General features: G+C 41.2%; 1 long non-coding RNA gene across 1 annotated transcript in view; it reads left to right on the top strand.

Moving 5' to 3' along the window:
• LOC108572990 overlaps positions 1–10599 on the top strand; it is a 136403-nt gene that overhangs the window by 76120 nt on the left and 49684 nt on the right. Inside the window, exon 2 of the long non-coding RNA XR_001891396.1 lies at positions 8321–8394. This is a non-coding gene — a long non-coding RNA (uncharacterized LOC108572990). The remainder of the gene's footprint in view (positions 1–8320; positions 8395–10599) is intronic.

Here is a 10599-nt window from a genome sequence, read left to right as displayed (position 1 = left end):
AATTTCTGAAATTCCTCAAACTTTGAAGACCCAAAATTACGAACACCTAACCTCCAAATTCCAAAATCTTCTCCCCCAAAAATCTCCTATCCAAATATAAAAATCCTCAATTCCTCTTCCAACCCCCCACATCCCTAAACACAAACAAAATACCACCCCAAAAATCCCCGTAACCCCCAATACCCAATTTCCAGCACCTCTCACAAACGACTCCATCCAGCAACAAAGCTAAAAGGCGAATCGTCCTAAATCATCTCACCCAATCCACCTAACCATACTTCCAAACAGTTCGGATTTCAATAGTCCGCATAGTTCGGGCCGTATTTTTCCAGGATTCCCCCGGGTTGGTTCGTGCGCTGCGCGTTAATAGGGTTGGTCGTTGATGTGTAGCGTCATTGATTATACGTTGCAATAATGCTTCACGACCAATTAAAATGCACTGTTGGATACTGATATACTGCAAATTAACCGGCGGTACGTTGCCGCTTAATCAGCATATTTATTGCTGCCAGCCAACCAACTGAAGAGAGAAAGAGAGAGACGGCTAACGTGAAAATGAAGGAGAGAGGAAGATCGTCCGTGGCTCACAATGTTGCAATTTCATTCGAGATACGTTGTTTAATCCTTCCATTTGGATAACTCGAATACCCTGGGTCGTATAGTAAGAAGGCTCCGGGGCAGGATCGAGCAACAGAGTGTTGCCCTACTAGTTTTCGTTAGAACGTGTAACGTATCGTTCGCGGAGGAGACTTAACCTTTCCCTTCACTATATCACGCTGCACCTCGTATTTCGTCTCGCGATCCTCTTCCAACGCTTCGACCCTTTTCTGCCCCGGCAAATTTATCGGATCTCCTTTGTTTTTTGCCACGATGCGCCGGAGACCTATCTCGGATATTGACTTCTTTGCAACGGGAGACTACTCGGGGGGATCGAGGGAAGCTCCGCCGGGCAGTTGTTGGGACTTTTCTTAGAGACTTCCTCGCTTTTACGGTGGTTCGGAGTTTCGAGGGAAAATGCTGTTTACCTCGGCTGGAAATTTATTGCACCTTTTATTCAAACTTTGGAAATAATTTAGGGAAGATTACATATACACTCGCTTTTTTTATCAGTGAACTTTTTTATCAGAATCCGATAGTCGGAGCGCAAGAACGTAAACAGAACGGTTAGCTGGAATTTGCGTTCTATGTTACCAGAAGAGGAGGCAAATTCTCGAACGCCAGGAAGCGAGAAAAAATGTAAAAAAGACCAACATATTGTGCCAATTGTCCAAAATCACCAGAAATGTGTTCCAACTGTTTTAACGAATACCATGCTACGTAGTATAATGTTGTATTTTATTTTAAATATAAATTAATGTATAGTACAATATAGTGTGATATTCCATTAAATTCTTGTGTTACAAATGGGATTTTTATAAATTGTAAAATCCTATTTAACTTGACGAAGAAGAACGTCACCCACATCTGGGTGACGGGGCCCCCACGGAAGCATACCCGTCACCCAGATATGGGTGACGTGGCGACGAACGTGTTAAAGTGACTAAGTTCGTGGAATATAATTTATTCAATTTACGGGAGAAATGTTATTTACCTCAGCTGGAAATTTATTACGCTAATATTTATCCAAACTTTGGAAATAATTTGTAAGTGACTCAAAGTGACTAACTCTAAAAATGAAATTAGTTAAATTCGTTCTATTTGTGAAAAATTAGGCCCCGAAATTGGGCGAATATTAAAAAGTGGAATTAACCAAAACTAAAATTAATTAAAGTCGTTCTATTTGTGAAAAATTAAGCACAGAAATTGGACGAATACTAAAAAGCGAGGAAGAGAAGTGTCTCAATCCTCGCCTATTTTAATGATTCTTTCAGTGGATAGGTATTGAACAGATTTCGTTGTTACCGCGAAAATTAATGGTTGATAATTGTACAGAGGTTATGCAACATATCGAGGCAAGTAACAAGAGAGAGAGTCGTTAGAATTGCAACGCTACGAACATGTTAGACGTACTTACCTTTTCCCGACAGCATTCGAAGTAAAAGGAACTTTTTCTTCGTACAAAAGTAAATGATTTTATTCGGAAGAATTTATTGGAGCGTTAAAGTGACAGGGGTTCAAGGCTTAATAACGAAATTACTGTTACATGTGGAAACGATTTCTACGTAGAGCATCGTTGGACGTTACTGCTACTGGTTATTGGTACAGATGGCGAAGTATAACGTCCGGTTGATTTTATTCAAGACTGCGACTCGCTGACAACAATGACGCCCGATAGATATTTATGCAGTTATTATCTCGTATACCGCCGCGGTCAATTAGCTTTATCTCGGCTAATCTTCGCCTATTTCCACTGACGTTTATTGCTGCTCGTGCCTTTCTCGCGCCTTTTGCTCCGCTATTGGCCGCGCGGACACTCTCGCCTCGCTCTGAGTAACTCGTGTCCTTTTCCGTGGAACTCTTTGAATGCAATCTTAAATCATACCGCTTTGTACGATAGCTGTCGGTGATTCTGAGCTCTGGACGCTTTCCAATCTTTCCTCAGTGGGACTTGGAAGTGTATCGACTTTCGTCCAAGAGAAATTTTTAAATTATGCAATTGTAAAATTTTAAAGTAACAATTTGTAGTTTTTAGAATTGCGAAATATTTCGTACACTGTGCGCACGTCGATATTAACGCGTTCACTGTCCAGGCGTTTAGGGACCAAACGCTCACCGTGTCCGCAAAGTTTTTCAAGAAAGAAAAAGCGCAGTAAGATGGAAAAATAAAACTAAGGTATAAAATAAAATTACTGCGACAAAGTTTGCGAAAATCACAGTGCGAACAAATTTTCAAAGCTCCAATACAAAGTCGTCAATAGCAACGAAAGATTTAATTTCTGCTTCCAGCTAAAAATCAGAGATACGAGTCGTCAAAGCGTGAATTTTGCTTCCAACTAAAACGAAGTGTGAATAAAGCAAAGATACGAATCGTCAACCGAAAAATAACTAAAGGTAGTATAGCATCGTGGCCTCCATACCCAAATAGGAAACCTCTAAGGGACAATAGAGAGGGAGTGGTTGGCGTAGCGCGCTAAGCCTCGGCTTGCTGAGCCGAAGGTCCCGGGTTCGATTCCCGTTGGGTCCCTCAAAATTTTTCCGTCGGTTTCTACAATTATATTATATTAGAAACCTTGCAAACATTAATCCCTTATCTTGCAAACTTTGAATATTCAGTAGAAGTGAAAATATTATGTAGTATCGGGGCCTCCATACACAAATAGGAAACCTCGAAGGGAGAACAGAGAGGGAGTGTTTGGCGTAGCGCGCTAAGCCTCGGCTTGCTGAGCCGAAGGTCCCGGGTTCGATTCCCGTTGGGTCGTTATCTATAAAATAGTTTCAAATTTTTCATAGAAAAACCGAATCGCTCTAATTAATCCAGTAAACACATAACACTCGCACAAAGAAATAATTTCCACTCTTCGATTCGCAATAAAAAACACAATAACTAAGTAATACACGTTCCTCCACGAATTTCCCCCAAAAAACTCACTAGATTCCTCCAGAAAATTCGTATCACACCGGGTCGAAGGGAGTAATGAGAAGAAATTGCAATCAGCGGTAATCTAAATTCTCCAAGAGGCACGCGCCCTGTGCAAGGGTAAGCGTACGAGAACTTGGAAGCGTACAGCCGGTGGAAAAAAAGATCGTATGCAGAGCTCGCGTGCAGGAGAAACACGGCCCACGCGGTTGCATATTTACGCGTCGGAGCGTGGAGCGGACACGCTGGCCGGCCTCAATTTGTCCAAGTGTTTAAGCGCGCGTTTCGCGCGTTTCCAGCCGGACCCGCGAGCGGCCATATCTATCGGCGACGATCTCGTTTGCCCGGCGAATCCGCGAAACGCCAACGGACTCGCTCTCTGCGCCGTGTCGCCGACGAAGAACACGGGATCCAGCGGGCAGATAAAACGGGAAACGAGCCAACCGGCCGATAATCGCGACCGCTCCGGCAAATTTAATGACTCCGCCGGACTCGCCTAGTTGATATTCTCCCTTTCCTGAACATCTATGCGGGGTTCGTTTTTTTTTCGGGGGAGATATCGTGTGTGAGATTCGATCGAGGGTAGATGGTGACGTGAGAGAGAATTGATAAGATTGAGGTAGTCCGATTAGGTGGTTTCTTTTTGTGGGACTTTAGTTGGAAATTCTGTTTGATAATTCTTTTTACTAGAATTTATAGGAGAAGAAAGGTAATTTTTGGGGAGGTTTAGGTTTGAAGATTGCAGTGACTTCTGGATCATTTTTCTTGTAAGAATTTGGTGAAATGCAAGGTAGTCCTTTGAGGCAACAATTTTAAAAATTGAAGGTTCTAGTGATGTTCTGCTAAAAGAAGGATCAACTTCATTTCACTTTTATCATGCAGAATTGAAGCTCTCTGCTCGTCTTCTGCCAAGTGAAAGATCAACTTTCTGCCATTTTCAAGTCTTCAGTGATAAATCACAATTTCCATCTTGCCTCTAGCCCATAAAATTAAAGCCTCCATTTATCTTCAATTAAAAGAAGGACCAACTTTATTCCACTTCCAAGTCCTCAGCAATGAAATTCACTACTTCTATCTTACATCTATCATAAAAAACTAAAGCCTCCATTCATCTTCAATTAAAAGAAGGATCACCTTCATTCCTCCTTCAGTTCCTCAGCAAAATTTCATCTTACCTCCATCAGACAAAATTAAAGATCCTCTCGATCTACTGAAAGAAGGATCACCTTAATTTCCCAGCAATAAAACCAAAATCGCCATCTTCCATCTGTCGCACAAAACTGAATCCTCTACTCACCTTCGCCTAAAGCAGAGATCAACTAAATTCCAGTTGCAACAGTCCCTCAGCGATAAAACCCCCCAATTCCTATCGTCGAATCTATCAGAGAAAATTGGTCGAGGACGATGTCCCGATCAGAGGAGCAGCGGTACCAGTCTCCGGAACGTGACACCGCGTGTCGGCGACAGGCTCTCTCGGTCTGCACCGGATTATCCAAGTAGAAAATGTAATGGAACGAGTAAAGTTTGCGTTCACGCGTCGTTGAACCCGGCCAGAGTACTGGGTACCCCGTTGGAGAACAGCGAAGACAGGAGGGTAAGGGGTCCGAGAGAGAGACAATGCCGTGGACGATGGAGCACCGGCGCGATTAGGTAACCGAGAGCTGTATCGACGTGCTCTCTTGGACCTGGCGGCCCGTGTGGGTGTACAACACACGTGCAACCGGGCCAGATAGGTGAACACGTCGAACAGATAACGCGTTGCATGGGCTCGTTCCAGATTCCAGGTTGAATCAGCCCAGTTTCCCCGATGGAGACGCTGTGAAGCTGCCTTTGGGCATCCTAGCTGCGCGAAGTTCTCGGAAGGTTATTTTTCTATTCGGAATTTGGGGATTCTTGAGCTATGAAGTGGGAAATTTGGGGTTTTTGGGAATTTTGAGATTTGGGAATTTTGGGGACTCTGAAATTGTTAATTTGGAATTTGAGAATGTTTTAGCTATGAATTGGGAAATTTGGAGTTTCTGGAAATTTTGAGATTTGGGGATTTTTGGGATTTAGGAGAGTTCCAATTTGAGAACTTTAGGGACTCCGAAGTTATTAATTTGGAACTTGGGAATTCTCAAGCCCCGAATTGGAAAATCTGTAGTTTCTGGAAATTTTGAGATTTGGAAAAGTTCCAATTTGGGAACTTTAGAGACTCCAAAATTATTAATTTGGAACTTGGGAATTCTCAAGCCCCGAATTGGAAAATCTGTAGTTTCTGGAAATTTTGAGATTTGGAAAAGTTCCAATTTGGGAACTTTAGAGACTCCAAAATTATTAATTTGGAACTTGGGAATTCTCAAGCCCCGAATTGGAAAATCTGTAGTTTCTGGAAATTTTGAGATTTGGAAAAGTTCCAATTTGGGAACTTTAGAGACTCCAAAATTATTAATTTGGAACTTGGGAATTCTCAAGCCCCGAATTGGAAAATCTGTAGTTTCTGGAAATTTTGAGATTTGGAAAAGTTCCAATTTGGGAACTTTAGAGACTCCAAAATTATTAATTTGGAACTTGGGAATTCTCAAGCCCCGAATTGGAAAATCTGTAGTTTCTGGAAATTTTGAGATTTGGAAAAGTTCCAATTTGGGAACTTTAGAGACTCCAAAATTATTAATTTGGAACTTGGGAATTCTCAAGCCCCGAATTGGAAAATCTGTAGTTTCTGGAAATTTTGAGATTTGGAAAAGTTCCAATTTGGGAACTTTAGAGACTCCAAAATTATTAATTTGGAACTTGGGAATTCTCAAGCCCCGAATTGGAAAATCTGTAGTTTCTGGAAATTTTGAAATTTGGGAATTTACAAATTTCCTTTTTTGGAATTCAGAAATTCTCAAACTTCAAATCCAACTTTCCAATCCCCCCCCCTAAAATTGCGAAGAACTTTCGTCATTTCTGAGAGAAAATTATAGGGGTGAATTTAGAGAAATTTAGCCCAGCTTTCTACAGGTTATTCCCTTTCCCCACTATGATTGCAAAGGAGGAATTCAAGTGGAAAATACTCGGTTATCCTTTCACTCTAAAAGAGGGTAAGATTATGGAAATTAACTGGTCGAACGGTTAGGTCGAGTTTCCAGGAAAAGAAAGTTCGTACAATTGAAATTTCTATATTTTCCATATGAAAAATCGAAGGAAGAGATGGATATTTAGATGGATATTTTTGGATATTTAGAATTGACGCGATAAGACGAGGAGGATCGTTAAATTTTACAATCGATCGAGTCGTAGGCGCGCGACCAGCCAGCTTCGCGAGTTTAACGATCCTTCGAGGCCGCAAATGAAGCAGAAAGTTAATTCTGACGATTGATCGTCGTTAGCGGGAAGAGTGCATGCACCGCTGGACAAATTAAGGCGTAACGGGTAAATGGCTCGTTAACGCCGTCTCGTGACTCTTTCTCTTTTATCGTGTATCTTCGTTGCTGAAGAAAATTCAATCCTTTTCAGTCAAACTGTATTCTTTGTTTATCACACACGCTACATACCTGACAAACAAAACTAGGTTAACAAATAAACACACTATTATAAACAAAGATTAACGAATTAAACCTGAAAATATGATTTTCCAAAATTGACGGACCTGAAAATACGATTTTCCAAGAGTGAGGAACTTAAAAATATAGTTTTCCAAGATTGACGAACCTGAAATACGATTTTCCAAGATTGAGGAACTTAAAAATATAGTTTTCTAAGATTGACGAACCTGAAATATGATTTTCCAAGACTGACGAGCCGAAAATATGATTTTCCAATACTGGCGAACCTAAAATATGATTTTTCAAGATTGACAAACCCGAAAATATGATTTTCCAAGATTGTTAAATCTGAAAATATGATTTTCCAAGATTGTTAAATCTGAAAATATGATTTTCCAAGATTGTTAAACCTGAAAATATGATTTTCCAAAATTGACGAAACTCAAAATATGATTTTCCAAGACCGACGAGCCTGAAAATATGATTTTCCAAGACCGACGAGCCTAAAATATGATTTTCCAATACTGGCGAATCTAAAATATGATTTTCCAAGATTGACAAACCTGAAAATATGATTTTCCAAGATTGTTAAATCTGAAAACATGATTTTCCAAGATTGTTAAACCTGAAAATATGATTTTCCAAAATTGACGAACCTGACAATGATTTTCCAAGACTGACGAGCCTAAAATATGATTTTCCAAAATTGACGAAACTGAAAATATAATTTTCCAGGATCAACGAACCTGAAAATATGATTTTCCAAGACCGACAAACCTGAAAATATGATTTTCCAAGACCGACGAGCCTGAAAATATGATTTTCCAAGACCGTCGAGCCTAAAATATGATTTTCCAATACTGGCGAATCTAAAATATGATTTTCCAAGGTTGACGAACCTGAAAATGATTATCCAGGACCGACAAACCTGAAAATATGATTTTCCAAGATTAACGAACCTAAAAATACAATTTTCCAAGATCGCCGGACCCAAAAACACAATTTTCCAAGACTAACGAATCCGAAGACACAATTATCTAAGATCGACGAACCGAAAGCCACAATTTCAATTAACAATTAACAGAATTCGAACAGAATCATTGATTCCATTAACATCCAAGATATCGTCGAACTTGCAACAAGTTCCAATCGAGATAACATTCTCCCTTTTTTCCCCCGTATTACAGTCAATCTTCCCAGGACCACATGTGTCTATTATAATTCTATCGTTTTAATTTCATGGCGATTACCAGCGACCAATCAACTAACATCATTCTCTACCTTTGCTTTTCAGGAGCGATAGGAAATCGAAAGGATCGGGCCATCGTCTCTCGAAGAGGAGAGAGAGAGAGACCACGAACATTGTCGGTGAGTGGAAACATCTGCGGCACGTTTTTCATCCAGTCATCGATGCTCAATTAACGCGTTTTTAATCCGTGCATATCTTTTTCCTTCTTTCTTTCTTTTACACACATACACGGGTCTATGACACTTCCTTGTTTGGCTTCGATTATGCAAGAGCCGTCTCTCGAGGCAGGAAGTTTGCTCTTAACTCACTTTTACGTAGCAGTATTTTGTAAAAAAAAAATTTTTTTACATTCGAGAAAATGGAATTTTCAATCGGACAGATTTTCACTTGCAGTTCTGAGATGTGTAACTTTAACTGGAAGAGGCGAGGTAATTGGAAGCGACGTGGCGGAGGAAATTAATGTACGCACAGTGGCTGACATATTCCCCTGTCGATTTTGTATCGTCTTTCCAAAGTTGCGGCTTGCGTTTCGCTAACATCCGGTAGTTTCTGAACGCGACACCGTGAACGTATTATCGCGTTAAGGGGTACGCTCTGTTACTCTGTGAGTTAATGGATCGTGAAAGGCACTCAATCGATTGCCGTTTCTTCCTCTTCTGACGTTTTTTTCTTTTCTTTTTTTATTGCCCACCGAAAGGAGGGAAGTTTGCACCGTTTAACGCTACGTTGTGATTGGCTCACGTTACCAACCCCTTCGTTTTCCTCTTTCAATTTCTGCATCATTAGCTCGGGCGAATTTTCAAGATTAACGGGATACCTCCAAGATCGCCGGACCCAAAAACACAATTTTCCAAGACTAACGAATCCGAAGACACAATTATCCAAGATCGACGAACCAAAAGCCACAATTTCAATTAACAATTAACAGAATTCGAACAGAATCGCTTTGCAAGTAGAAATTCTTTCGTGATTTAGGGAATAAAAATTTCTGTCTATTGTGAAAGTATCTGTTGAGGATTTTATGCTAATTGTTATACTAGTTTATGGTAGTCTCCTTCGTTTTTTTCTTCGAATTTCTGCGTGATTGGCTTCGACAAATTTGGAAAATTAACAGAAATTCCTTTGTAATTTGAGAAATAAAAATTTTTCCTATTGTAAAAGTATATTCCCCTTCGTTTTTCTCTTTGAATTTCGACGTAATTGGACAAATTCCGTTGTAATTTAAAAAATAAAAATCCCTTCTGCTGTTGAAGCATCTGTCGAGAAATTCATACTAATCGCTATTTCGTTGCGATTGGCTCACGTCACCCGATTCGTTCTTCTCTTTAAATTTCTGCATAATTAACCCTTAACCCCTTCGTTGCTATTGGCACTTGTTTACAGACGCTTTGGAAATTTGCTCGTACCGTTAATTTTGGCGTATTTTCACCTCAATTTGATCCTATATTCACTTCCATTCTAATTTAAGAAACTAATTTAAAAGTGGCACATAGAAGAAAACAATTTGTCACGCTGGATTAAAGAAAGGGTTAATAAAATTCAAACATTCCCACTTACTCGTTTCAATCTCCTCTAAATCAGCTCGATCTCTTCTCGCACACCTCTCGAGCGTCATCAATCCGTTCGCAGTACCGGCGCTCCACTTGTTCCCCGTATCAGCGTCCCCCATAAAGCTTGCTCTGATACGAAGCCAGCTTCGGGGCCTGAGCACGGGCCCTGAATGCATCTGAACCGGCGTGACCCGTTGCAAAAACGGTCACGATATCTCTGACGCGGCGCATGAGAGAGGGAACAGGTAACGAGCGATCAGATTTCTATCAGGATGCAACACAGTCTAGCCTCTCTCTCTCTCTATTCCTTTTTTTCTACCAAACCAACTAACCAATCCAACGACCAACTGTTTCGGTCGACTGTACACTAAAGGCAAACTGTAGCCAAGAAGAAGAAGAAGAAGAAGAAGAAGAAGAAGAAGCTATGCATCGTCGATGAGAATATGACCCCTGTGCACGTAGTACGGACTCGGTCGCGCAAACTCGAAGCGTATAGGCGTCGTGGCGCGTCGTCCGGAGGCCAGGCCACGCTTGGTACACGCTTGCCTGCCAGGCGGATCTCTCTCTCTCTCCTCTTCTGTGTGTGTAGGTGATGGCCGTGGATGGTGGGAGTACCGCAAGGGTCAATCCACCACGCGGCATTATATTCTGTACAGGGGCCTCCTCTCCACTTGGGTTCACAGCCAGCACACGACGACGACGACGACGACGAGGAGGACGACGAAGAGGAGGACGACGTTCGAACGCTTAATGGCCGGAATTTGTCTGGCCGGC

Source organism: Habropoda laboriosa, unplaced genomic scaffold (genome assembly GCF_001263275.1).
Source record: "Habropoda laboriosa isolate 0110345459 unplaced genomic scaffold, ASM126327v1 scaffold102, whole genome shotgun sequence".
Lineage (NCBI taxonomy): Eukaryota > Metazoa > Arthropoda > Insecta > Hymenoptera > Apidae > Habropoda > Habropoda laboriosa.
This window is presented reverse-complemented; position numbering and strand designations above follow the sequence as displayed.